This window comes from Excalfactoria chinensis, chromosome 2 (genome assembly GCF_039878825.1).
Source record: "Excalfactoria chinensis isolate bCotChi1 chromosome 2, bCotChi1.hap2, whole genome shotgun sequence".
Lineage (NCBI taxonomy): Eukaryota > Metazoa > Chordata > Aves > Galliformes > Phasianidae > Excalfactoria > Excalfactoria chinensis.
Genome location: NC_092826.1, coordinates 111,854,692 through 111,880,744, shown reverse-complemented (window position 1 = coordinate 111,880,744; position 26,053 = coordinate 111,854,692). Strand labels below are relative to the sequence as shown.

The 26,053-nt window shown below is 39.7% G+C and overlaps 1 protein-coding gene across 7 annotated transcripts in view; it reads right to left on the bottom strand.

Annotated features, from left to right (window-relative positions):
* Positions 1-26,053, bottom strand: part of RARB (retinoic acid receptor beta) — a 317,775-nt gene that overhangs the window by 197,665 nt on the left and 94,057 nt on the right. Inside the window, exon 1 of one of the 7 annotated variants that reach the window (XM_072327972.1) lies at positions 23,832-24,031. The exons of the other annotated variants lie outside the window; for them this stretch is intronic. The gene's annotated coding sequence lies outside the window, so the exon portion shown is untranslated. Of the gene's footprint in view, positions 1-23,831; positions 24,032-26,053 lie in introns of those variants that run through there. 7 annotated transcript variants of the gene reach the window in all.

Here is a 26,053-nt window from a genome sequence, read left to right as displayed (position 1 = left end):
CAGTTGAGTACAGAATAAGACACATTGCCCAACAGAATAATCTTCCATTAAAGGTCTTCTCCTTAACTGTGTTAACTGTGCTAGTGGTTCTTTAACTCTTGTTACAAGAAACCTCAAGATAGTAACATATTGATCTCCAGCCAAAGCAAGGTTCTGTCAGAAGGGCTCTTAGAAAGAGATAAGAGCTAGGGAAAGGTAGACTAAGCAAATGCGGAAGACTGAGTAAGCAAGAAAAACCCACCCTGTTGACTATGTTCAGTAACATTATCCAATATTATGTGACATGGAGATGTTTACAAGTATATAAGTCACCTCCGAATGGTGTTAGGGCTAGGAGAACACAGAGAATGCATCTGAAGATTTCCAGTCATACTTTCGGAATGCCTATCCTCAGTCTGGTAGGTAATGGGTAACACATCACGATGACCAATGGCAAAAACAGCACTTTCCATCATTGCAACTGCTAAACAGGACTTCTACTGACTGTTTACAACCTTTAAGAGGCCTCTGAGATTAGTAAGAGGGGTCAAGTGATGTTATTGTTTTGGTGACGGAATGAAGATCCCTAGTAAATGATGGGGGCCTGGGAATCATTAAAGAACAGAGTACTTCATCTGCTTAGAAGCTGAAGAGAAAAGCAACTTTGGAGGGCAGCTCCTTGACAAAGAAGCAGATCTCTTTGGGAGGACAATGCTCTGTGGTCACGATGTGCACTGCAACATGGACTATTCTGTCCATTCACCCTTACGGGTATCTTCCCAGGTCCTGAGAAGTCCTGGTCTTAGCAGCATCAGCATAACAAAGCAAAACAGCACACCAAATCTTTTCCTCAGATTAGCTGATTAGTCATTTTCTGCATGGACTCATACAGGGATTCTTTAGTAGAACAGAGAACAGAACCCAGGGGTCAAAGGAGATAAAGAAGAAAATAAAACACCATTTCATTTGCAAAATAAGCGCCGCAGTGGTGGACTGTTTCAGTTCAGCACAGCTGACTTTATATGCAACACAGACAAGGATCCTGCAAGAGTCTACTCTGTACATACCGCAAAGAAAATTTTCCTACTTTGAGCGATTTAACTGATTGTTAAGTAAAGAAAGTGGATTCACTCAAAAGACGAATATATTTTATTCAGGTGGCTCTCTGAGAAAAGTGATGGAAGTTTACATCAGGGATGTGCTCAAGAATGTGAAATGATAATCTAGAACTCTCGATCCCACAGCTAGGACACGAGACACCATGTTCAGGATGAAAGTGCAATCTGTCAGCAGTCTGATTTCTTTGCACTACAAATCTGGAATTTCTTCTTCCTCAGAGCAAGGGCAGTTTAGGTCCTTGCTGTCCCCCTTTGTCAAGTGAGGAAGGTGGAACGAGGGAAAAACAGAGGATTACTGGTTCAAGCATTGGTTGTGAACTCTGTCTGTTGGACTCAAAGGTCATCTATCATCTTAGTAGCACAGAAGTGCCGACACTGTGCTAACAGAGAATAATCTCACACACATAATTTATCATCTTTTGTTATATACGGCAAGTCTAACAGCGTGCCTGCTGAAAGGTTCTGTAATTCCTCTGAGTTATTAGAGTCTTCAGTCCTACTTTACGCAGAAGACAACATTTCTGTTGCCTACTTCAGGTCCCTAAGCCTTCACTTACTACATATCAGAAGTTCCAATATATTCCCGGTAAGACTCCCTTAGGGTCAGTAGAATATGCCAGAGGGCTGGTGGAGATTATGAACGTTTATATTAGAGCCTCTATTCTCTTTAGCTCCCTGTCACAGGAACAATAGGGTAGCAAAATTAGGAACAAGCACAGCCATTAGCTAGGAGGGGACAAAGCCATAGAGTGGATGGCAAAGCAAAAATAGCTTTTTTATTGTCAATATTTTGCTTAACAGGGAGCCAATAAGGCAACTGCAAAACGCTATTAATATGCTGAGATAACATTGCTCATGTAAGCACTTTTGGATTTATCATCTGAATCATTTGAAAATATTGCAAAACCTTATCAGTCAGGTCATAAGGACAGAGGTGCAACAATCAATCATGGTAGCCACAAAAACAGCACATCTTTTCCACATCCTAACGCATTTAGAAGATGTATGTCTCAGAATTATTCTGAGAGAGCTGCTGGACAGATGGATAACATAATCAGAAAGACCAATGTGAACTATGACCTTACATTTCACTTTCAAAAGCAACCATGCAGGAGCCTAAGCACCAAAAAAAAGTCAAGAAGACTTTTGTCATACATGCCACCACCACCAGTGTAAAGCAGGACTTCAAACACAGAGCAAAGGTATTCTTGCAGAAAAAGAAAGTGTGAATTCACAGCAATCGCTCACTTCTGAAAGCATCTTTCCACTGCTAGCTGCTAGGCAGCTTTCCACTGGTAAGTACACTAGCCTGAATTACTTCATATCCAGTGCGGAGGAAGAAGTTCCATGTAGACTCTTAGGGATGCAGTCTAGCAATACGCCACCATGCGGAATTTAGATCTGCCCAAACCTATTGTCATTTCAAAGCCATTTAGCCATAATCAGTTTAACCTCAGCCCAAATCAAAGACTCAATAGGGCAGCATTTAGCCTCCCAATACATCTGGAACACTAATCTTTCAGCTTGACTGGCTAAGTAATGTATTAAAAATCATTAATTCTGAAAGCATTCAAGAAGGCAACAGTAATAATTACGCCATGAGGAACTGCAGCTGAAGCAAAGCTTAGGCCCACATTTTCCTGCATTTCCTAACTATCAAAGCATAACTTGGATTTTAGGTCTGAATGGCAGGAGATCTGGAGCTGCCAGTCCTCATGCCTGAAAATGAAACAAGGAACTATTCCTCCTGAAAGTGAATGCAGTAGTGCTTTAGTGTATATGTTCCAGGGACTCTTACTGCAGTGTCACCGTAAGACCCAGCCATGGACCAAAAGGCTACATTGTGCCAGGCAAGATGTGAAAACGTGGCTACTGTTGTCAAGGGATGACAGTGCTTTGTTGGTAATATGGAATGCAGTTCTAAGGGTTCTCCTGGGAATAATAAAGCTATAGCTCGGTAAAATGGGAAATGGCTGGGCAGCTTCCCCACTCTGTCATGTTCAGGTTGGAAAACCAGGTGATGCTCCTGAGGAAAGAAGGGAGCAGCCTACCCGTCACAGGTGGAGGCTGGCAAAGAGCATTCTGCAAAACCCACCTGCTGGTATGGACACTACAATCCCTGCTGCATCTCTCCTTCATGCTCACCACATGGTGCAGCACCAGCCTGCTGTATATGATGCTGACTGCTACTCTTGTTCAGACCTCAGGCTATCCTCTGTACTGCAGCCAGACAGGTACGCTTTCCATACCACCTTATGCCCTGTCTGGTCATCACCCTCCCCCTAGAGCAGCTCTCTGCCAGAGTGACCTTATCAAGGCTGTCCCCACAAGATTTTCAGGACAGCAGCACTCACAAGCCAGGCTCTAGCAGCCTTGCGTACTGCAAAGGACACAGCAGAGGCTGTGGAGCTGGGAAGCACAGCTGGGTGCCCAAGGCTGATAAGACAATCTGACTTAACCATGCAAATACCAGTGGCCAAGTAGAGCGTATCTTTGAACTAGGAATGTCAAAGCAGACATGTCACAGCAGGGAGCACCTTCCTAACAGCACCTGAAGTTTCTTCAAAAGATGCATTCACTGACTGAGAAAATATATTACTCCCTTACCAGAAAAAGAGAAAAAGAGAAAAAGGAAGAGGAAGAGAAAGAGGAAGAAGAAGGGAAGGAGAAAGAGAAAATAGAGAAAGACCTTTGCAAGTAAAACAAAGCCACCCAGAATCCACTTGTGATTATAATCAGGCCAACAAATCCTCAAACTCTGTGTCCAGTCACAGATAACGGCTGTTGGTTCAGCCACAACCTTCAGTATGCCCACTGTTACTCTGACTGCATCCTCTTCCCTGCTGACATCATCTGTGCCAACTGTGTCTCAGGCAGTCATCCATCCATTCTATGTATGTGGTCTAGCAGAATACCATATGCTAAAGTAAATCCGAAGAAAGCAGAAAAAAAGCAATTTAAGTGTCCTCATAAAGATACACAAGCAGGAGATGCAATAAAGATACCAACTAAGGGAAATAACCTCTCAGAATAAATAAGTTCTATAAGATCTCCCACTTGCTTTATATAAGCAGTGGTTCTGGTGGATACTTTGCTCATATGGATCCAAAGAAGAAGTTTTCTGTTTCCAAACTTGAAATCCATGATTGTGGGCACTCTGCACTGGTGAGAATTGGAGCTACACTGTGCCTTGTGCCCAAGCAGGCAGCAAAGAGAGCAAAAATGCAAGGAGAGTCACCGTCCCTGGAAGTGTTGAAGAAAAAGGTAGATGTGGCACTCAGGAACATGGTTTAGTAGGCAGTATCGGTGGTAGATTTGTTCTAATGTACTGAGAGATAAGAGAGAGATTTAGGAATTTGAGGAAAAAAAACACCAAGTCATCCCTCTGTATGAACTGTCACATTTATGACACAGGCTAGGCCTCATATTCATGGAACTGCTCTAACTCTTCTTTTGCCAAAGGCACGTGCCTTAACTTTTAGCATATATTAACCAGATGAAGAGATATGCTCCAAAAATAATAATGGGAGGCTACATGTTACAGAAAGCAATAGGATCGCCTTCTTTTAACACATTTTATAGCTACAGTAATTTGGTTACACTGATTTTACCATGTGTGAGCTAAGACAATTTCTTTTTCTGCATGCGTTTGCACAATAATGATGAGCAAATAAATAAATAAATAAATACAACCAACAAATTGGGCGCACTGTCTTCACTATCAGAGTATAAAGGTTTTGCAAAGGAGAACTATTTATTTTCTTGTACAAAGATGAACTCAGTAATAGAGCCGCTGAATACCAGATCTCAGCATCAAAGACCAAAAGGCCTGTAAGAAGAATAAGAAAATTTGAGAAATGCTATAGCAAGACCTTAAATTCCAGTATAGCATTTGATTTAGTGATAATCCTTCAAAAACAGTTCTGCATCTGATAAACACAGGTTTAGGATTCAGTTGTTGACACATGGTAAGGAAATGAAACACATTCTCCCCATATGAAGTTCACATTTTTCTGGGTGAAACAAAGCACACTTGTATCCTATGTCTCTCATGTACCTCTTAGAGCAGTAAAAAGAACTGAAAGTTATCTACATGAAGCAATATTGTTTGACGTGCTAAAAAGATCTGAATTAAACAGCTTGACTGCCTCGTACATTGCTAAGCCTTAAGAAAATAAGGAAATCCAATGTAAGATTTGCACAGCGACTCCACACACACCGTTCCCCAGCAGCTGCACCTGACGTACCTCACTGCAAAGGCAGGCCACTCACTGAACCTCTTTGGGACAAGCAATACAGAAAGCCCTCTATTAAAAATGGATGAAGGTAGAAAGTTGGGTTCCCTGGAACATAGCCTACACTGAACACCACTGCCAACAAGAGCATACTTTCCTTTCCTCTCTCTACTTGTGAGGAAAAAAAGAGCTGCTAGGTGATGAGAGCAACCAGTCAACACCATCCCACCAAGGTTACTTTGTCCCTCAATTCTTAAAAGCACGTAATACTAAATAACAATGTTACTCCATGTTGAATATTACTGAACAGCAAAGCCTTTAAAGAGAAAGCTCAATTTTGTAATTTAAAACATGCACACACATAAAAGGAAAAAAAAAAAATAAAAATCAAGGATACCCTTTTTCAAAACAACATACAAAATTACATAGCAACAGCATAAAAGCTTCTGGGCAGTTCCCTTTCCTTAGCCTCCAATGGATGGTTTATTCCAGGGAGACAACCCTCAGCAGACAAAGTCTGCTTGTAAACACATGAACACAGGAATTGCTGTACTGGGTCAGATTAATAGTCCATTTAGCTCAGTAACCTCTCATTTGACAGCAGCCAGTATCAAATGCTTTGGGGAAAGGATGAAGAAATCTCTAGGAGAGCAATTACAGAAAAACTTTCCCATAAAATTTCTTTCCAGCTCCCATCTACTGGATGGCTTATACTCTGTAACAGGAGATCTCCTCTCGGTCTTCTTGTTTGTTTTTACTAGACCAAATAATACGAATAACTCTAAATAATACTCAAGCATTGTGGATATCTTCTGTATCTACATTCCACATGTTTTTAATCCTTAAAAATACAGAGGCTCTGACTTTCCAACATCACCAATGCACCACTTAAAATAATATTCTGCTGTTTTTAAATCATTCCAATTTTCCCTGTGTTGCTACAGGATCTAGTGCAGCACGGTAAAGAGAAGTTAAGTGTAAATAACTCACTTTCTTCAAAAGTCTCTGGTTCTCAGTTCCTCCTCAACAGAGCACACCGCAGTGGCTCTTCAGACGGCACAAGAGAGGGTTTGAGAAGGCAGGAGTGTCTCCACGTTACCTCTTCCTCCCTCTCTCTCAGATGTGTCAGGTTTCCTTCAGGATAAGTATTAGTTTCTTTGTCAAATTCATTCGTCCATCTTAATTGCTAGTAAATATTTCTTCAAGTGTTACCCACCTAGTTAACAACTTCCTTAGATTTCAGGGTAAACACTTTTCAGGGCAGAAAAAAAAAAAAAAAAAAAAAAAAAAAAAAAAAAAAAAAAAAAAAACACAAAAAATCCCCATTCTTGAATAACAAGTCAAGAGTAGCAAGTCCTTTCTCTGATTAAGGCACTGACTTCCTTCTAAGACTGCACTAGAATTATCTTTATATGTATAGTCACTTCCATGCTAAAATCCTAAGTAAATATTAGCAAAGAAACAATTACATCAATTAATAATGGCAGCTGACAGACAAACACTACAAAGAGAATTCCATTAACTCCCCAGACAAACACTGTGCCAGGTTACAAACGAAGGCAGAAGAGGAACAGCATGGACCCAAGCTGCCCAAACTCTGCACTTAAACACTTACACTCTGTAAACACCAAGCCATTACCAGTCTGCTTGCCACCCTCTCGACTGGTCTGCAGGAAGCAGCTAATGGGGTGGCTGAGGGCAGCAGGGATGAGGAGCCCTCAGAGAGCCTGCCCCACTGCCTGACCTCTGGGTGGCTTTAGGTTCACTTGTGGTTCATCAGCCGCCTGAAGTCTGCAGGCTGCCTCCTGATTTTGGAGAAGGCTGAACACTGGCAATTTTTGTTAATTTCTTCACGCATTTTATGTCTATGTGTCTTGATGTGCAGGTCAGCTCAAGCATGGAAATGAACGGAGCCTGGGCAAGGATTAGTCTAAACTATTTCAGCAATTACATTGCTTTTGGTAAACTGTTCTTTGTTGAAGCAAAGCATTTGCTACTCAGTAATATGACCTCCAAATTTCAAAACTTTTTTGAAAAGTGCATTAATTCATACAGTTGGATGATGGCAATTTGCTATTGCTGTGAATAAGACTAGCGTGAGCAAATCATCCCTTTGAAATCGATTGTGGCAGAACACCTGTAGAACGGCTACATGGGAATATATGTTTTTATTTCTTATCAGAACAATGTGAATATCATACCTCAAGTTTCCCAATCTCATTTTTAAATTCCATTCTCCCATTCAGTTTCTCCCTTTCAGTTCCATTTATAGAGAGCCAAAAGGCAAGGCAGAAACTGTAAGAATCTGGTCATTACTTCAGATTTGGACTCAAGGATGAATTACATGAACAAAAATAACTGATAAAGAACCTGGAAGCCTTTGCGGTATTTTCCTCTTCTCCCACCATAATTCCTTCCAAATCAAATGAATGCAAAGGTTACACTGCACAGGCAGAGAAGAAGTGGAATCAGGTCTGTGCCCAAGCTCATGTTCTTATATGATCTGCCCCACACAAATATCAAAGAGATACCATGGAGCTGACAGCATCTGGCAAAACACTGCATAAGGAACCCGTGGCCCAGGCTCCTGGTGTTTTCAGGGAGTGATGGCTCAGATAAGTGCTGCTGAACATCTGAAGAACTTCCTCACAGATACTAAAAGTAAACACTATCACCTCTCAGGCAGAATGGTGAGGAAAGATGCTCCTAATCTCCAAACACATGCAGCATGTTTATGTTTTATGGACCAGGCAAGGAGCAAAATGGATGAATTCAAGTTTTCACACATGTTGCTATGATCTCTTTTGTTATTATTCACAGGATTTAGGAGATTTTTATGTCACCATCAATGCAGTCAGAGGCTCACAATAGTAGTATTATTCCCAGCAAAGGGAAAGGTGTGAAAAAGTGAATATGAATCAACAGACTACACCGGGGTATCTCAGAAAGGGACGACGTGTTAGAGGCGAATTCAAAATGCCAGAAACACCATCCACTTCTGAGTAACATCAGGCCAACTGAAATCCTCAGTCTGAAAAAATGAAAAGCGTTGTGACACGTAATCTAAACAAATGTTAAAAGTGAAGTTTGACAAAGATAAAATATCTGCCAAACATCCAAAACATAAATGAAACTGCCATTCAGCGATGGCCAAATAAAACAAGATGTAGTCAGGCAGCCTCTGACAGAACAGTAAGCGCATTGTTAAGCCTTCTTATAGACCTCCTTTCTTCGCGCACACACACACACACAAGAAAAGAAGGGAAAAAAAAGAAAGTATGCAGTAGAAAAGTGTCTCAATTTCAGTACACACCTCAGGCTTTTTGTATTGGTCTGTGAAAGAAAGGGGATGGGGATTTTGTGCCTTGGGTGCTGCTGGGTGCTGAGTCAAACTGGCTGGGTGGTTCCGAGGACCAGAGCACAAGGAGATGTAGGGAGGTGACAGAGAACACTGGGTTTTGGGAGCTGTAAGCTCATCTGGAATTTTGGGAAGATTTTTGTGTTGATTAAAGCCTTCTGCATTTCAAAGGACAATCAGCATTTTAAACAAAGGGCCTCTTCATTAAACATTAGCCACCTCACCCTTACAGTGGCTGCGCTGAGTCAGAGCTTACAACCCAAGCAGGAATAAGGTCTTTCAGCAAACATTTAAATCACTTTTCCCATAATTTTTCCTATAAAGAAGTCAAATACAGCAAGGAGTACAAAGCTGAAAAAAATAAATAAATAAACAAAGAGGAAAAAAAAAAAAAACAACATAAAACCAAAAGTAATCAACAAACCCTGCAGGTTTTCTGAACAGTATCGTTTCAGCAGCTAACAGTAAAACCAGCACAAGTTCCCCCTACAAGCTTCAATTCACGATCAAAAGGATAGAGAAAAACATACATCAAATTAGCAGAGAGAATACAAAAGCTCATTAATGGAAACCAATACCAAAAAACATATGATATGCTACAGAGAGACAGTGACACGCACTCCTCTGTTTGTGCCACAGTTCAGGAAGGATAACTTCTGGAAGCCATACATTTACTTCCAGCACACAGCTTTTGAAGACACTCACCCTTCTGTGACTGCTTAACGCCATCTCCTCTGATAATAACAGTTGTTTTTTTACAGCAATTAACATAAGGATATTAAGAAACCCAGCAGTGACTGACAGCCAAACATAGCTGCAACCTTAAGAAACACATTACTTCATCACACACTTTTGCTCGTAGTTTAGGCAGCTTCCAGAATCCAGTTGGCAGAATTAGGCTGATGAAAAGCTCTATGATACATCTCTTTCTTCTCATGGCCTTCTTTCTCCAGAGCACCAAACTGGCTTGGTGAAAATCTGCTGAGAAACCAAAGCCAGTCTATAGGAGAATATTTCTTACTCAGAGGGCAGTGAGGCCCTGGCACAGCTGCCCAGAGAATCTGTGGGTGCCGCATCCCTGGAGGCGCTCAGGGCTGGGTTGGATGGGGCCTCAGGCAGCATGATCTACTGGGAGGTGTCCCTGCCCACAGCAGGAGGGTTGGAACTCTATGATTTTAAGGTCCTCTCCAACCTAGGCTATTCTACAATTCAGTGACCTCCAGCATACGGTGACAAGCTGTGCCTGCCCACAGGGCTCCACAGCCCCACAGAGCAGACAGCCACTGCAGGGAGTGGGGGCAGGCCTCTAAAAACCCACCTGAAGCCACAGACCCCATGCAGTCCTCCAAGACAGATTTGACCTTGCATACATCTTTAGAACACACGCTGTTTCACAAGAGAGTTTAGTTCCTCAGACATGGTGAATCCACCATTTTAGCCTCAGTTTATATCGCAACCACATGCTTCCAAGTGTCCCAAGAGTTCCTTTACAGACTGGTTGCACTGCATTTTAATTAATTGTTTATGGAGAAATGGATTTTATACAAATCCATTTCAGCAGTGTTCAGCCAGGAACAGCCTTTTCTCAGACTTTAAAAGAAGCTCTGGGTTCTTCTATTATAAATACAGGCCACAAAATAATTGCAGAAAGTCTAAATGTTTTATGGTTTGTTTACAGGATGGAAATATTTTACATTTTGCCATGACAAACAGAGCTATGGGTTAAAAATAATAATAATAAAAAGTTATTTATTTTAAATTTTAAATGCTGATTTAATATTTATTTTGAACCTACTAACTAACAAAACTTTTTTTGGATCTGTTAATTACATGATCAACATTTAGGGCCATAATGCAGCAACGATCACTGTTTGTATTACTTTTAAGAGGTAAGCATGTCTGGAAAGCCATGCCATGGAGCCGGGGCAGGAGGGGAGGACAGGGAGGGATGGCCAGTGCTGATCCATACGCTCTTGCTGTAACCCTGTTTTGCTATCAACAGCTGGTATGAAGCAGAGCTGCAAACACCCAGTGAAGTAATCCCTGTAACTGCAGCTTCCATGAGGAGAGTTCAAGAAAGAAAACTTAAAAAAAACTGAAATGAAAAAATACATACATAATTCACAACATAAGTTGTCCGCTCCTACAGACTAGTCCTCACTAGATGCCTATGCTTCACTTGCACCTAATAGCTTCAAGGGTTCAAGGAAGAGAAATCCCAGCGACTGACTACACAACTCTTTCGGCAGCTCCTTCCTTTCCCCCATAAAATGCCATCTAACAGAAGCATACCTACTGTTGGAAGCTGCAGGCTGGAAGTAGGCATCCTCAAGCAGCAAGGTACAGGTGAGAAACCAAACACACCAAAATAAAGGCAATGAGAGTACAATAGCTCATAGGGTTGTACAGCAGGAAAAACTGTTTGACTTACAGAGCAGATATTCTCTGCATAAGAATATCACCATATTTCAGAGAATCAGCAAACAGCTCTTACTTTCTTAGGTGTTAATGAGGAAAGAGGAACCTATGCCTGCATCTCACCTCAACAGGACATGAAAAAGAGGCACTGGCGGGCTAATGAACTTCAAGACTGATTATCCCCAGTGGGATTTAAGGACTACCCAAGGGAGATTATTCCTAGCCGTGGTTAGTCACTTCCACTATCAGACAGCAGGCTCACAGCATCATACCATTGGGCCTGAATTACTTCTATCTCAGAGAAAAGGAAGAAGCTCAAAGGTCATGACGAGAAGGTACAAGTGCACTTCTCTGTTCCGCAGTTTCAGCTTATTGCTTACAGACTACATGGGAAAAATAAATCCAGAGACCATATTGCCTGTTTTGTATTTTAATTAAGTAAGTGCCTTGAAATAAGTAATAGGGTTTTTCCACTGCTCTCTCTTGCTAGCTGCCCAAACACTGGCCTTTCTATAACCATGTCATGAATAAGATATTCATTACAAACAAACAAAAACCCCACTGGCACATAAACTAATTAAAATGTCTCTACCAATTTCACCTTTGCCTTTCTTCTTAGAAATGAGTACTCCCTCACTTGACAATAAAACCCAGTACTCTCCAAACCCAGTCTCTCTCCAGACACCCACAGTTCTTCCACCATTACATCATATGACATTTCAGAGAGATTCTGATCTTGCCATTTTCTTATTCACTTCCCAGAGACTCCTACAGCGTATTCCAGTCATCATGGGCAATTTGTTCCTGTTCAACTCACTCAATGCTTTCTGCCCCATTTCCGTGCCATGAATGGCTCCTCTTTGTGCACTGCTGTTTGTCACTGAGACACAGAGGTTGGAAGGGACTTCTGGAGACCATCTAGTCCAACCCTTCCTGATAAAGAACATTACCCAGAGTAGGCCGCAGAGGAAAACATCCAGGCGAGTTTTGAATATCTCCAGAGGAGACTCTACAACCTCTCTGGGCAGGCACATTATACATGCCAGACATAAAGACTACTGTGTTTAGAAACAAAGGCACAAAAGTAAGCAAACAGTAAAATTACTGGAGTGCCCAAGGCCAAGGGACTTCAGAGAGTCCATAATCCCAGAAAACTCAGACTGAAACAGAAAACATTCTCAATGAAACACATGTTACAAATGACCTTGCTATTAATACAGGCAGGGGGACTTTTCACACACTGGTGAGGTACAGAGTCCAGTCTATTCCTTCATTCTTTCTCAGCAAGAAGATAACCAAGGTCCAATGGCTTCTTTCCTACATTGTTGTCTACTCTACAGTGATCTGAGATCTGGTCCACAAAGAGAAGTCCGAAATGAAAACCTGTGTGCAAATAGATGTGTTTTACTTCGTGTCCTTGGAGCATGCATTTTCCCATGGTTATATGAGCAAACTCAGAGCTTTTGGGAGAAATCCAATCCTCGTTTATGTATCCCACTAACCTCATATCCTCAAACTCAAAAATTTATGGCTATAATAATCTCAAACCATGAGTCTTCTCACCTTCCCTCTTTTTTCTACCTGTCTCACAGGAGAGATGAGTGAGTGAGCAGCTGAGTGAGCATTTGGCTGTTAGACCAGACTCACCCACCACAGATGCATTTCACTTTTCCTGTTTTGTGCACCTTTGTTCCTGGAATCTTCCTTCTCCAGCTAATAATACTGTAAAAAATATTGCTGCTGTTGCTAGGATTGCCAACATTTTCTTGATCTTTGTCTCTAATTATCTTCTTTAATTAATCTAATTAATGTGTATTTACTTAGCAGATCAAAGAAAACTCTTGACATAATAGCTGACTGTTAGCATCACTATGAAGCTGGAGTCACAACAGATTTATGTAAAGTCACTGGCTGAAAGTGGATGCTCTGCTTAGGCTAGCCTTGTCCTCTCTAATCCATGGGACAAACATCACACTGTAGACTCCAAGACTTCCGTCAGGTAATCCTTAGGAAAATGGAAGACAGTGATGGCACTGACATGACTCTAATACCTATGTTTAATATGAACCAGACCTGGCTTTCATCCACTTTCACTCACAAAAGAAACTGGAACATCGAGTCCCCCAACTGATCAGAGTGGCAGTAAAAGCAAGGTTTTTGATGATGGACAGGACACCAGCAGGTATCACAGAAACTTCTGTCACTCAGAAAGTTGTAAAGTTGTTTATCTCTTTGAAAAGCATTAACAAGCCAAAAGGACTTAGTTACACACTATGAAAGCATACATAACCACATAAGGCATATGTTCTATCTTCAGATCTGACAGTGAATTGCTAGTGACTTCAGAAAAGTCATATGAACTCTGAATGACTCAGTTTTTCCATTTGTGAAATGAAGATCAACATGCACTTCCATTTGAAGATAAGTGAAAAAGTGAAGGCCAGCAACATCATTAACTAATATCTATTAGTATTTGGTCCACACAATTGCTTCTTTAAGCAGTTTTCCTGGGGGTACTGGGAAGCATGCCTTATAGTTTAGAACAGATAACAACTTCATTTCAATAGCCATTCAGAAAAGGGCAATATACCTGCTCCTAAATGAATTCCACACCCCAAATCAATTCAATGCCCAGGAAGAAAAAACAAAACAAACAAAAAAAAAAAAAATCACTGAAAAATAAGGCAGCATATTCCAAGAGGGCTACTTTATCTGTCTGATATGTTTCTTCCATCTAATGGTGATTTACAGTAATAGGTAATAACTAGTGTACATTATATCTAGTTTTTAATAACCACACTTCCATTATATTTCATATCCCAAAGGTACTATTTGTGTTTTTTTCATATCTTTAACTGTAAAACTGTAAACTGCTATAATCAAGCATTGCTTTCTCTTGTACCCCGGACATCCTCAGTTGATTCCAATCACTGCCCGCTGAACTTATCTTCAAAATGTTAATCATGAAATGAAATAAAGATTGGTATTATGACATTGCCAAATGTTCTGCTCATTCACTCTTCTCCCTTTAACCCAAGAGACCCAGAATACATAGAACTGTTAAATTAAAAAAAAATAAAAATAAAATTAAAAAAAAGACTACACAAGCCCAGATTAAGCAAAATTCTCTTTGAAGGTGACAGAAGACAACTGAAAAGTTAGAGCACAGGTAGTTCTCCCTATGCTTTGTAAAAGGGATGATGGTTCTGAAAATGTGTCTTGAGTTAATTGAACAACAGTCACTGTAACTTCGGATAAAATAAATCACGATGAAAATCAGCATAACTAGTAAATGTGTGCATGTTACCTTATTTTCTCAGGACCTGGGGACCTGCTCCCACAATTGCCTACCACCACAAGGTCAATATGAAGGTAATATATTTCAGGATATGTCAATAAAAACGAGTACAGAAGGGTACAAATCAAGCTGCATGGTCAGCTGACTTTTCAAACTGAAAGCATATTTAGGGAAAGTAGAGGTTGCTGTGACTAAAGAGTAACCCAGGGAATCACTGGAGGTGGTGCTCTACCTGATGATGTCTACAGCAACATTCTTAGCAGCCTCTTATGAAATATTTTAGAAACCTCAACTTTCCTGGAACAAACAAACAAAAAAGCCATCTAAGGAAGACCTAAAATCCTCGGTGTAGCTTACGTTCATCACACAGAACACACAAATCATGCACACATGGTCTCAGTTTTCTCTGGTTTAATCTGGAAAGCTAATAATACAAGCTAACAAAAAAGAAAAACAGACAAAAACACTGCAATTCATCATTTCAGCTTTATCAGTGCGATCAAAATGCAAGTTTTATAATTGCATCCAAAAGAGCAAGGCACAACCACAGCTTACTTAAAAATGAAGAGCTCTTTTGGAAGTAGAAAGTTCTAATGAAATGAATAGAACTTACTTAATTCTCAAAAAATCTCTGTCTTCTAACGAGATGCTGTTATCAAAAGTAATTAAAGTTTCTTAGCTGCCATTTCAGAAGAACAGAATGCCTACAAGTAGAATTTAGGAAAACTGTATAAAGTAAGTTGGCCAGCTTTAGTTCAGCCATCTGGAATATAAAATCAATGAACTAAAAGCATTATTCATTGAGACAACTGAATATGGACAGAGGCAAAACTGCTGGCAGAGAAAATGAGATAAAACAGACAAAACATGATCACCAACAATAAATAACACTGAACTGAGGAGATATGATCAAACACAAAGTATCATGTACATAAGTACCAGTGATATTACTTCTGAATTTGATTTATTTTATCTTAAATTACAGTGCATATCGTTTAAGCAAGCCAATTCCTTCCAGGTATCTTGCTAATATCCCTTTAACAAGAACATGACTGGATGTCCAGACAGAACCTGAGTAATGAAAAGGCAAGAAAACGCTAACTAGATGGAAAGGCATTATAACTGTGGGACAGGAAACATTTCCTATATATTATTGAGCAAAAGGCTATTATAATTATGTAGCCTGGCCTACTATTTACATGGGTTGTATATTTTTTCCCAAAACTGGATTAATTCAGTTTTATACATATATATGAAGTTCTTTTAGAATTCTTATGATGGCAGGTTTCTCATTTCTCTCATCAGCTCCATTTCCTTTTCACTTCCCACTCATGGATATGCCAAGCACACTGAAGGAACAGTACATTAGTGCCATTCTCCTAGTCTAGCGTGTCTGATACCCAGTTGGGACAGATTATTGCTTCAAAAAAATAAGTGAAAACTTCTTGCAGACCCTAATGGAAACAGAAGTATCAATGATGTGGTAGGCAGAACCCTTCACCGATCTAAACAGTTATCAGGCAGGAGAGTGGTCCTGACTTCAGGACAGCATGAGTCTCCAGCAACTTGATGGTGGAACTGGATGATTCTAGTGGTCTTTTCCAACCTTAATGGCACTATGAAATTGTAAGCATTGATACTTGGAGCTACTTATTGTCTGGAAATGGCTATCATCCCCAGGGCTTTAGCCATATTTCCCTTCTGACAGTAACAGTAATCAAATCCCCCCGTAATTGCATGTCCTGCTTGCTTCTGTTTTTACATCCCAGTCCACTCTCTCCTTAAAAAGTTGTGTCCTGCTCTGCAGGACAAGCTATAGGTGAAGAAATTCTGAACTCCAGATGAAACAAATGTTATCAAGCTTACTGCTCCATGCACCGAGATCTTCAGACATTACTATAGAAAGTACAGACTGACTCAATGAGAAGACAACACATTATGAGAAAAACTATACAAAGCAAGGGTTCTTCTGGGCATGAAACAGAAAATTTAAGAAAACTTAAGAACTAAATGCCCTTTTAATTGCAACTGATCTAATCACAGCTATGACCAACGCAGCCTACAGTGCGTTATTCAGTGCTCAGTAGATGTCATGGAAAATTTACACATCTCAAGAAAGCACAATATAATCTGAGCTGGACTGTACCAGTTAGTACCCAATACTCCCGAACAGCATGCTTGTCTAATACTCCTAGGTCACCGCATGACATAGTCAGCTCTGGCACTTCTACTCAACCTGACTAAAAACATTCACTGCTTCAAAAAGTGACACATTTAGCAAGGGCACTGAAAGAAACCCATTCACTTTCATCTTAATTGCTTTGTGTAACCTACCAGGCAAGTATCGGTGTGCTTCACACCTGGGAGGTGTGTGCAGCCTACTGTAATGCAATAGTGTGTCTTTTATTTCTTTGATTATTGTTGTTAAAATGTTAAATACATAAAAAAGTGATATTTCCAATGGAATAAGCTATTAGAAACAAAAGTACTTATAATACAGTATATACTCTATTTATCTCACTGTAATTTTACTATGTAATGTTTTCATGGAAATTATGAGGCATACCTATTCTCCTCATACCTGAAATTGTTGGTAAGACATACATATAACATTTCTGCAAGTCTGAGACTACAACCAGTGAATAATCCATCCTGGCTTTGCAGCTTTCCTAACCAAAAGAAGACCATTAAAAAATGAGTGCTGTGAACTTCATAACTATGCTGTGTTTCTTGTCATGCTGGGATTAGTAATAGCAGTGCTATCAAATATTACTGTGCAATAAAACCTGTGGTTTGCATTTAGATTACATTTGATTTCTTCATGTGGAAAATGCATGCTCTAATTTTCCTCTTACAGTAAAATTGATAATACATAGAATACAACATCACAGCAGATGACACAGTCTACAAGGTAGGCATGACTTGTTTTATAGTCATAAAGCTTGTACTTCTAGCTGTGATTTTATGAGCCAGGAATACAAAAGGAGTACAAAAAAGATATTTATAAATAAAGGCATACAAATAGGAAAGGAGACAAAGTTACAGAACAGATTGAACTGGATGTAATCAGCACCAAACAGCTCTCATAGAAACTGCAAACTTAGCACTTGGATACCTCACCAGTCAATAATGCAGGTACAGCATCCTTCTTTAACAAAAGAAAGCAATTCTAAGCAGGAAGAAAAATAATGCAAATAGGACAGACAGCATCCTCACCAGGCAAAAATATATTTCTTTGAAATATGCTGGTAAATCTCACAATATCATAAATAGGTCTCTCTTCTCATTCTTCCACATTTTTTTTACAGTAGTTAATCTAGCCAAGTATCCATTTCAGTGGCAACTTACAACATATCTCAGAGAAGCCTCTACAAACACCTAGGCTCTTATTAGCTTAAAAAAAAAAGGAGGTGCAGGCAGCGTGTGGTCTCCATGGGGACCCTCCATGCAGTAGAAGCTGCGAACCGAGCACTTCCATCAAAGAAAGGCAATAGGAAAGAATTATACAATAAGGAACCGAGTGGAGAGCTCATTACCATGTAAAAACCATAGCCCTATATATACTGTTATATTTCTGTACATCGTCACATTAACAAATTGCTGTGTATTAGCCATGATTTACTGGTTCGCGCGCAGCAGAACCGGGCACTAGCTGAAGCAAAGCAGCTGGATGTACAACTAATGCGAACAGACATGAGGAAAGCGATGTCTTAACTGCGCCTCTGAATAGCTTGAGCCACCAGCCACCAGATGAACTGATTACACATCATAACAAAAATTTCACCTTTTGTTACACTGCAATAATTCCTGGATAAATACAAAGCATGGTCAAGCTTGACAAACTGCTGTATGAAGAGTTGCAAAATGATCCCTCACTTCTGCTACGGCCAGTGCTTAAAAGAAATGACCACCATGCATTTAGCATTCTTATCATCAGACCAACTGTGAAAAATCACAATGTGCAAATGTATTCATTTTTAACTGTTTACATCTACTTCAAAGTACTCCTTTTTCTTCCTACTACCCCAATGCTGCCACCACATTATCTTACTCATCTGAACTCACTTTCCTTTCCACTGCAGTCTCACAGTGGATGCACGCCTGCATCCAAAGAAACAAAATCAGGACTCTATGAAGCCAACGACAACACTGTGCTCAAAGTACAGAATTTCAGCAGACATGTAAGCTCCCAATGGAGACCATCATAATTCAGTACTCCCACAATGCCTAAGCTCTAACCCGTGCCCATTTGCTTGCACGGGCTTTGTGTCTGGCTCAAGAAATGTGCTGGTACAAAGATAAATGCACTTTGACAATGTATCTTAAACAACACAGATTCATGGCTTATTCTCTGGAAAAATAAAAATAGTTTTTTTCCTTTCCATACGAAAGGTGTATTGCTAAGGAAGAAAAGAAAAAGAAGAATTGAAGCTTTGGGCTTCATTTATTTTCTCAGAAGAGCAAAAATGAACCAAACAAAAGTTGTGCAAAAAGCAGCAGTTCCCATACACAGCAGCAGATGCAGATTCTTTACTGTTCTAGTACAGCACCAACTCCCTAAATTCTAAGTTCACATTAACCAAAATTAAAACTCTCTTTGGATCACTAAGTTTCATGTGTTTTCTCATAGGCCTTATGCAAAATTTACTTTGGAAGAATATAGAAATGCATTATTAATCAGCATGGGTTTGTTTGAAAAGTAGGCTCTATTTATTCAGAGGCAGAAACTACTCCAGATCCAAGCTTTCTTTTCCACATGGAATGCAACCGTATCAGATTTGGTATTTGATTTTTCAGCTCTGCTCTGAGGGATGAAATGAACTTTGGAAAAGAACAGAGGTAGATTCTACATGGCAACTGAAAAAGAAACCACATTTTTTCTTCTGGTTTCAGGTATCAAAGTAAAATATCAGATTTCTGTAACCACACCCATTACAGTAAAATCTCAGACCAGCTAAAGACAGTGAAGCTTTGCTACTGGCATTAAAGAAGACCAGTCTCACCCGTCAATAACCAAGAGGATACAGTGTCATTTCAGAATCACAGTCACTTTTCTCTAGACTTTCTCTGTATTTTCAACTCATCTTTGAACTCCTCTTGTTTAATCTCATGCTGCAGACAAACAGTATCTATAACACAGTTAACCGAGCAGACCCATGCAGTTTTAGCGCACAGAAATCTTAGAAACTACTGTTCTTTAACAGTTATTTTGATGAAAAGTGATTATTTATTAGCAACTATTAAGCATAAAGTTTAAGGAAACAGAAGAGGCTTGTTGGAGCATTTGCTAATACGGTTTATTGCTGTTACTTCTCACATCTGAAAAGATACTGACTTTGAAGTGTCTGCTGATAGAGCAAAAAGATATTCTTGGGAGACGGTACAAAGCCAAAAGCAAGTCACAAGATCAGATATCTCAGTCTTAAGGACTTCATGACAAATAAACCTACTGGAGTTTCAACAGTTACACTAATAAACACATAAAATCCGAACCTAATTGTGCTGCTGGAAAATGGTAATGTAAACATACTAGGATTTTCACAGCACAAGTTTTCTCAATAAATGTATGCATGGAGCACAAAGTTGTCCATGTCTTTTTCTGAAATCCCGTATGAGAAATCACAATACTACCAGGCAGTGATAACCTTTCAGCGCTCACAAAAGGAATGTTGCTTGCAAAAACTAGAAGGGAAGAAAAGGCATGCATGCTTGAGTGAGCCTGTAGAGAGACTTGCCTGCACCTAACACAATGGAAAAACTGTTCAAGAATAGCTAATCTGTGTGAAACTATGACCCCGCTAATGCTGTTAGAAGCAGTGAAAACTGTGAAAATCTACTGAATCAAGTGTTGACTGAGCAAGCTAAAGCTTTAGGTAGGCATCTCTCAACCCATCCATCCACCCACATACCTTGGGGTGGTATCCATGTGATAAATTGCATTTAACACACACCTGCACTCTGCCTACTAATCCATCCTCACCTTGGCTACCTCTAATGTTACAAATCTCCCAGGCACTTCAAACAACCACCTTCTGTGAGGAAGAATTCTTCCTCAAGAGTGTCCTGGATAGAAGCCAGAAAAGATTTAAGTTGAAATATATTGCAGTTCAACTTGCTTAGAAACAGTATCTTTAAATTCTTAGAAAACTAAATTTCTACAGATCTTCAGGATTACTTTTACTTCTAGAAGACAGAAAATCAGGATTTTTGACAGTAAAAATTGTATGCTAAATCACAGAGTAGTAAGGAACTCAGACACTCAGACACCTACATATAGCTGAGGATGGAGTTGGACAGAGAAGCCGTACAGATGCAGATGAAGAGTCAACACATGCACAGCTACTCCTGGTTCACCTGCAGGCAGGACTACCGTTTCCTCAAGCAGAAGTGACCCATCACATGACTGCTCCTGAAAGCCAAGGGGATATACAAGGCAGCTCGCCAACAGCCAGCTGGGTGGAAAATGGAGGCCTCAGCGTGGGGAACAGGCACCTCAGTTGCTGAGTATCGGGGAAATTCAGAGTGATGAGTATTGCCAGATCCACAGCATGGTGCCTGCATAAAATTCATACTACTCTTCGTCTAGCCAAGAGTGAACTCCATTTTATTGAAAACTAAAGCAAGGCCATGCATCTGACGTGAACTCCTATTCAAATTAAATCTGTAATAAATTTACAGAGGAAATGCCAGAATTTCCCTAGAAATACCATAAGTACCCTGTTTTGTAACAACACAGCCTATGAGAAGCCAGTGCTTAGCCCCCACCTCTATGTCAGCGCAACAAGCTCCATGGGCAAGACCAGGCCTCTGCAGGGATGCCCATCCATGCTACCAAAGCTCAAGACACAGCTCCTCCAGCAGGCAAGAAATGTTTGCTTCAAGAAGAGAGAGATGGTGAGATTTTGTGCAAGGGCCAGTTTATTATTTGAAATCCAACAGGGCATTAGGGCTGGACCCTGAATAAATTATGCCAGGATATATGCTCAAAGTTAGCTTCCATAGCAGCTCTGCACAAACAGAAATCAGCAGGAGTCCAGCATGTAGAGCAGCTTCCGAATCGGGTCATTAATCTGTACAAGCAGAAAAACCTCCCCAACAAACACATTAGCAGTCATCACGCTCCAGGTTACAAGGCTGAACTATCACATACATTGATATGCAGCTCAGGCCTCCCCCAGGCACAGAGGAAGGCACAACCAATCTACAGGGGAGTGTACAGAGCGACGGCGGATGTGCACGCTTGGTAAGGAATAACGGACGGGACAGATCTTTTTGGTCATTATGACAATGACTTGGTATTATTTCTTCTGTGACTGCAAACGTCTTCAGAGATGATCAAAGCCTAAAACAACTTGGCTCTAAAAACGTGCTTGTTGTAACACAAACCTCTTCCAACTTGAAACAATCACCACAGAATCATAAAGGCAAAGAAATTTGAGGTTTGAAGAACACAGACACACATCAATTAGCCACAAGCACCTTTTTTCCATACATTATATTTGACGATTTATCAATAAACAAAGTGACCTCTACCTCCAGTCTATCCAGTAGCTGATGAGTTTGATGATTCCCTCCATGCCTCTGGGAGGACAAGGCCCTGAGCACTTGATTTCAAGGACAGAGTAACAGCTTTCTTCGGAGTCTTACTGGGTGTGTTTGCACTTCGGTATCAAACCAGAAACAATTGGTTCGGTTCTGTTTAACTGACACACCAGCTGTTGCTCATCTTCCACAACTACAGTCACAATGGCAGTTCTGCAGGCATGAAAGGAATTCATCTTTGTAGGTCCTACATAAAAACTAACTCCTTTAGAGGTCTCTCCAGTTTGTGGTCCCTAAGCGGGACAGAAAGATGCATTTTACAGGCAATGTTTCTATCATGAAAACACTATTATTTACTGCAAAGTATAGCACAAAGAGAACCACACATGAAGTAAACTATGAAAGCCAGAACAGCACTACATTAATCATCTAAACACATGACCATATATCCTATATGCATGATCTGAGTTAATACTGCCTGTCGGCTCTTCAAGATGATGCAGAGAGTAATGGGAACCAAGATGAGCTAAGGGGAGAGAAGGAGGTGCACCTGCTCACTTGCTTCCCTTTGCATAGAGAAAATCATACAGGAACAACTCTAAGTGCACATTTAGGGGTATACTCTTTTACATTGACAAGACTCTAAATAGCTTCTAGGGGATGGAAAATAAAACATGACTGCTTAGAAGCATTTTTGCACTACCAGTGGGTGCAGAAAACCCTGTACATAGGGATCTGACTCTGAAACTCTATCTTTACAGGTTACTCACCTGAGGGATTTGCTTTGCCTATGTATGATAAAAACACAGTGAAAAAACTCGGTGGAGAGACTAAGTAAAAACAAAGAAAACGAGAAGAACACTAATTGATATATATAAATATGTGTCAAAATATACAAAGGGTATGAATGTATAAACAAAAACATTACATGTACGTGTGATTACATATATATCCATATAGAATAAAACTACTTCAGAACACCAGTTGCCAAGTGTGTGTACTTGTACAAGTCGAATTCTCGCCAGAATCCTGGAAACAATCCTTTAAATAATGGTAGCATTCACATTTTGCTTCCCACTGGAGAACAGCGAGTGAACAAAAGTTCGAACCATTTCAAGTGAGCCTGAGAGATGCTTATTCACCGGAGTTTGCATCTGTTGCAAATGGCTCATTTAATTCAACCTCAGAGGCATTCACTCTCCACTTTTCAACCTTAGAAAGCAGTAACGTAGCTAAGGAGGTTAGACACAGTATCATCAGTTCAGATCAAAAAGATGCCAATGAACAGCTGAGATTTAAATTCATGCCTCGCATGCTCACGCAAAAAACAAATAAGAGGTGCAATCAGTTTCAGCTATACTACGCAGTTTCACTTTTTTTTTTTTTTAAGAATCTCTGCAAGACAAGTATTAAAGCAAAAGGCTGAAATTAAAATCAACAGGGAAAAATTAATCTGACTGCTAAGAAGCACAGATCCAGGTTCCACGACAAACATAGATGCACATTCAAAATTAACTTTAAAAATGCTTTTAAATCCAACCATTATGCTATAAAATGACAAACGTACACATTATATGCACCAATTATGAAATATTACAGCAAGGATTAACTACATGCACAGATCGTACGAGCACCCCGGGAGCAAGACTGTGAACTAAATAAAGTAAAGCAATTTTGAAATCCACAGACATTACATTTTCCCGGCATTAGGAGTGAGAGGGGGATGATCTTGGGGGCTTTTGGGGGATTTTTTTTCAGAATGAGGGAGGGAAAAAACCCAACAGTTTCTTGGATTATCAGTGGGTTTAGTCTAGATGCAGTTTATTTACTGGAAAATTAAACCTACCTAAATCCTGCAACATCTGTTTGTATCGGAGACTCACCTATTTGCAGAAAGACGATAACCGCTCATAAATCCATTTGCACAAGAAAATAGAAAAATCCTTTGGATATGCAATGCCCGGTATTCACTATTTGCCACCAACAGACACCATTCTTAAACAAAATGGGAAGCAGCCCTTGAAAGCATCGAGACAGAAAAGAGAATCTCAGCCTCCCTGTAAATCCTGCAAAAATACATCTCGTTCACTGTGTAGATCTCTTTATTGCAGTTGACATGGGCTTGCCCAGGGGACTAACTTGTTGTTCCATAAAGATCCTTAAATAGGCACTACTGATGAAACATTTAATCCAAGCCCAGGTATCAAATGGCTGCTATTGCCAGTGACAGTGATAGAAAAATCTATTTGCCAATTAAATAACTGCATGCAAAGCTATGACTGTTTATTATGCCTTTTAACATAGTTCAGCTGCTCTGGATCATATCCAGTAAGCTTCATATTTTACAAAAACTGCATTCCATGTAATTTATAAGGAACATGCTTTAAATCTTCGTTTTTTAAATACACCTTTTCACACAAGTTGTTATGAAGTGTTTGCTTGGACAAGGGAATACATTTTACACACGAATGCCACTCTCATCATTCAGCTATACGTATATATTGCTTTGGACCTCACTCTGTTGATAATGAAATTATGATTTATATGTGGAATATGAGACTGTGTTTTAGTTGTTGAAAAAAACACTTTAAAAAACTCGCTCTGTTTACTTTAAATGTGAAGGACGTACAAAGGCTATTCATTTTTTGTAAAACTAAGGGAATACATTTTGATCCCATGAGTCTAATAAAACTCTGCATAAACATAACAATAATGAAAGCTAAGATGAATAGTTAAGATGAACACTTAAGCCTGCCTGGACTTCATTTCACTTGGATTTCCACCATGCCAGGAAACAAGAAAACAAGTGAAGGAGCAGTAATTAAAAGGGATTTAAGATTGGAGGCAGCATTATATCCACATGTGGAGCACCATTAAAAATAGCAGATAGCATTCGGCTTGATGAGGCTGTAACTTAAGAAAGTACTCTGGGGTCTAAGTTACAGCTCAGAGGAACATCACTGCTGAGAGCAACTTAAGCATATGCTTAACTTGAAAAAACATCATCTTAACATGTGCTGTATGTCAAGTTGGGATGTAAGTCTTTGGGACACACACTGTATTTTGATTTCATTTTAGTATTTGAGGAAAATGAAGTCATACTAATATGTATAAGAGTTCTGAATAAACATGGGAGGATGGAAATACTGGAAATTGCAGAACGTATAGCAGAAATTAATCCCTCTCCATAAACAGTGGAAACAAAACACCAAGATTATTTTCCCCTTTTATTCACAGGATATTATATTTTTTCTTCTTCGCCTTCAAAAAACACACAAAGCAAGTTAGCCTCTTATCCCCTACTCTCCATTTCCTTAAATTTAGTTGAAATTATAAATAAGTTGTACTTAACAGTCTGGGATGAACGCTGGTCCTTTTGCCTCTGTTCTTTTATCTGTATTTTGCATTAAGGCCTCAATTACTGCATGCAACGCTACTTTTAACTTCTTAATTACCTTGCCAGTACAAGCTGCAGTTTTTCTGTTCTGCGAATTGGAGAAAATACTTCCATTCCATCCTACATGATCAGATTCCCCAAACAGTACATTTTGGTTTATGAAAGTACTATTTCCATTATTTTTCACATTTAGGCATGGAAATAATTCATGAATTTTTGCAGCCCTTTAAAAGTACATGGGTTGGACTCGTTCGATAGGAAGCATCGCTCCAAGAACTTTAGTAAGGTAAACTAACTGATTTAAGCATGATGCTGTATCCTGGGTTCATGAGAAAATAAAATGCAGCATTACGTTGGCCCACATTAAATTTAGTCATTAAAGTAAAAAGAAAAACAAAAAACAACTAGTAAATAAAGTTAATGTTGTTATGTTGTACTACAATATCTCTTTTCCTATACTTTACGGTTATTTATATGGGAAAAGGTCCAAAATGTCAGTGCTTAAAAACTGCATATGAGCGCCTCTTTACTTCCTTTATTTCTCCCTGCTGGGCAGAAATTTCTAATCACAAAAATACCTTTTGAAAGTCCATCTGGAATCCAACTTAGTTATACTCAAATCCTAACGCAATCACTTTGCTGTAAAAATACCTTCCGAGCAGTCACAACTGGAACCCATCAGATTTGCCGCTGAGAAGCAGAGTTTTA